Consider the following 3,298-nt stretch of genomic DNA (forward strand, 5'->3'; position numbering starts at 1 on the left):
CTACAGCTGTTGTGGAACTACAAGTCCCATGAGGGACTGACTGACAGCCACAGGCATGACTCCCAGAGGTCATTACACCTCTGCCTATGCAATTCATGCCTGTAGCTGTCAAGAGTCTTGCAATGCCTCATGGGACTTGTAGTTCCACAACAGCTGGAGGGCCGAGGTTGCCAACCCCTGTCTTAGGCCCCGTTCACATTGAGCGATTTATCGCGCGGTAATTCCCTGCGATTTACCGCGCGATATCGCTCTCCAATGCTTCTCAATGGGGCAAAGGGTCCTGCTGTCGCGGGTCGTGCGTTGCTACAGCAGGACCCTTTTTGGAGCGGATTTAGCCGCAAGCATTTGCGCGATATCGCACGACAAATCGCGCGATATCGCGCAAAATGCAAATCGCGCGACAAACGCGCGATTTGCGAACCGCTCAATGTGAACGGGGCTTAAGGCTCGTGTATAGGACTCTATATTCTTTTCCATATGCTACAATGACAGCGGGGCAAGTCCCATGAGGCATTGCAGGACTCTGACAGCCACAGGCATGACTCCCAGAGACATGATAAGATTTGTAGTTCCACAACAGCTGGACTGCTGAGGTAGCCTATCAGCGTCCTACACTCTGCAAAGAGCGCTCTAGACCAGTGGTAGCCAAACGTCAGCCCTCCAGCTGTGGCGAAACTACAAACCCCGTGAGACCTGGCAAGACTCTGACAGCCACAGATATGACTTCCAGTGGTAAAGGCATGATGGGATTTGTAGTTTCAGCACAGCTGGAGGGCCGAAGCTTCAACTCCCCTAGTATGTTAATCTATCATGGAATCATCAAAGGACCCCAAAATACAGGTAGGTTGGCTGTTGGTGAATTTTTAGGCCTTAATAATGCTTCACTTGCTACAGAGTACCGGCCTGTGACTGGAGAGTGAAAGTAGAAGCTGGTCTCTTGGTCACTCTGCTCTCTCCTCCTGTCAGCATGTCCCTCGTTAGCCCTGCAGCACACCTGATTGGCTCTTTGTTCTGCTTCTCCTTCTGCCCATCTGAGACTTCCTATCTATGTCCAACGATGGCTGCCATGGCATTTCTCAGGGCGGGTTTCTTGATAGGGGCAACAGTGGATCATGGTCATGTAATGTGTCTATAAATGGCCACGTGTAGCCTTGGCAAGGTGATCACGCAGACCCACAATAGGGACACATGGCCAGAGTGTTGTCACCTTATAACAGGAAGTGCAGGCACTAGGACCCATATGGCAGAGTTACCAGGGAGATGTAAGTTATTGAATCGGAGAATGAATGACGGCGAGACATCTCCAGACGGATGGTCAGGGCAGATGGCAGGCAGGAGAAGCAGAGGCGTCCCGAGGCGGGGTGACACCTGGTGCGGGTATCGGGTGACACCCCGCAGTGACGTCATCGCACATGCGCATGATGACATCACACACTGTACCCCTGTTACCTGCTGGCGGCCATCTTAGTAAAGGACGCCGGCAGAGAGAGGAGGGGACGTCACCTGTCAGGATGAGGTATGCTGCCGAGTCCCCTCCTCTTTCCTGACACTGTCGGGCTCTCGGTCCATGACTGAGTGCCCGACTTTTCAGAGGAGGGTGACAACAAAATGACTGCCAGTCATTTTGGTATCACCCCCTCCAATGGTGTCACCCTTGTGACGCCACTGAGGAGAAGGATCTTTGGGTGGATGGTCAGGTCTGGCATGGACAATGTCCAGGTATCGGAGCAATGATGGACAGTAGTAGAGGTGACAGGTCATCAATCAATATAAGTGCAATCAAGAGTACAAATGCAAAGCAGGGATGGGCAACCTTGGCCCCCCAGCTGTGGTGCAACTACAAATCCCATCATGCATCTGCCTCTGGGAGTCGTGGCTGTCAGAGTCTTGCAATGCCTCATGGGACTTGTAGTTTCAGCACAGCTGGAGTGCTGAGGCCGCCTAACCCTGATCCAAGGCATGAAGAGTCAGGGACAGACTAGACCTCTACCCAGGGTATGAAGAGTCAGGGACAGACTAGACCTCTACCCAGGGTATGAAGAGTCAGGGACAGACTAGACCTCTACCCAGGGTATGAAGAGTCAGGGACAGACTAGACCTCTACCCAGGGTATGAAGAGTCAGGGACAGACTAGACCTCTACCCAGGGTATGAAGAGTCAGGGACAGACTAGACCTCTACCCAGGGTATGAAGAGTCAGGGACAGACTAGACCTCTACCCAGGGTATGAAGAGTCAGGGACAGACTAGACCTCTACCCAGGGTATGAAGAGTCAGGGACAGACTAGACCTCTACCCAGGGTATGAAGAGTCAGGGACAGACTAGACCTCTACCCAGGGTATGAAGAGTCAGGGACAGACTAGACCTCTACCCAGGGTATGAAGAGTCAGGGACAGACTAGACCTCTACCCAGGGTATGAAGAGTCAGGGACAGACTAGACCTCTACCCAGGGTATGAAGAGTCAGGGACAGACTAGACCTCTACCCAGGGTATGAAGAGTCAGGGACAGACTAGACCTCTACCCAGGGTATGAAGAGTCAGGGACAGACTAGACCTCTACCCAGGGTATGAAGAGTCAGGGACAGACTAGACCTCTACCCAGGGTATGAAGAGTCAGGGACAGACTAGACCTCTACCCAGGGTATGAAGAGTCAGGGACAGACTAGACCTCTACCCAGGGTATGAAGAGTCAGGGACAGACTAGACCTCTACCCAGGGTATGAAGAGTCAGGGACAGACTAGACCTCTACCCAGGGTATGAAGAGTCAGGGACAGACTAGACCTCTACCCAGGGTATGAAGAGTCAGGGACAGACTAGACCTCTACCCAGGGTATGAAGAGTCAGGGACAGACTAGACCTCTACCCAGGGTATGAAGAGTCAGGGACAGACTAGACCTCTACCCAGGGTATGAAGAGTCAGGGACAGACTAGACCTCTACCCAGGGTATGAAGAGTCAGGGACAGACTAGACCTCTACCCAGGGTATGAAGAGTCAGGGACAGACTAGACCTCTACCCAGGGTATGAAGAGTCAGGGACAGACTAGACCTCTACCCAGGGTATGAAGAGTCAGGGACAGACTAGACCTCTACCCAGGGTATGAAGAGTCAGGGACAGACTAGACCTCTACCCAGGGTATGAAGAGTCAGGGACAGACTAGACCTCTACCCAGGGTATGAAGAGTCAGGGACAGACTAGACCTCTACCCAGGGTATGAAGAGTCAGGGACAGACTAGACCTCTACCCAGGGTATGAAGAGTCAGGGACAGACTAGACCTCTACCCAGGGTATGAAGAGT

General features: G+C 52.6%; 1 protein-coding gene across 1 annotated transcript in view; it reads left to right on the plus strand.

Moving 5' to 3' along the window:
• CUNH12orf57 (chromosome unknown C12orf57 homolog) overlaps positions 1 to 1,544 on the plus strand; it is a 9,020-nt gene extending 7,476 nt beyond the window's left edge. Inside the window, exon 4 of the mRNA XM_018553198.1 lies at positions 1,530 to 1,544. The gene's annotated coding sequence lies outside the window, so the exon portion shown is untranslated. The remainder of the gene's footprint in view (positions 1 to 1,529) is intronic.
• The last annotated feature ends 1,754 nt before the right edge of the window (positions 1,545 to 3,298 follow it).

The sequence above is a fragment of the Nanorana parkeri genome, unplaced genomic scaffold (genome assembly GCF_000935625.1).
Source record: "Nanorana parkeri isolate BGI_ZX_2015 unplaced genomic scaffold, ASM93562v1 scaffold113, whole genome shotgun sequence".
NCBI classification, from domain to species: domain Eukaryota; kingdom Metazoa; phylum Chordata; class Amphibia; order Anura; family Dicroglossidae; genus Nanorana; species Nanorana parkeri.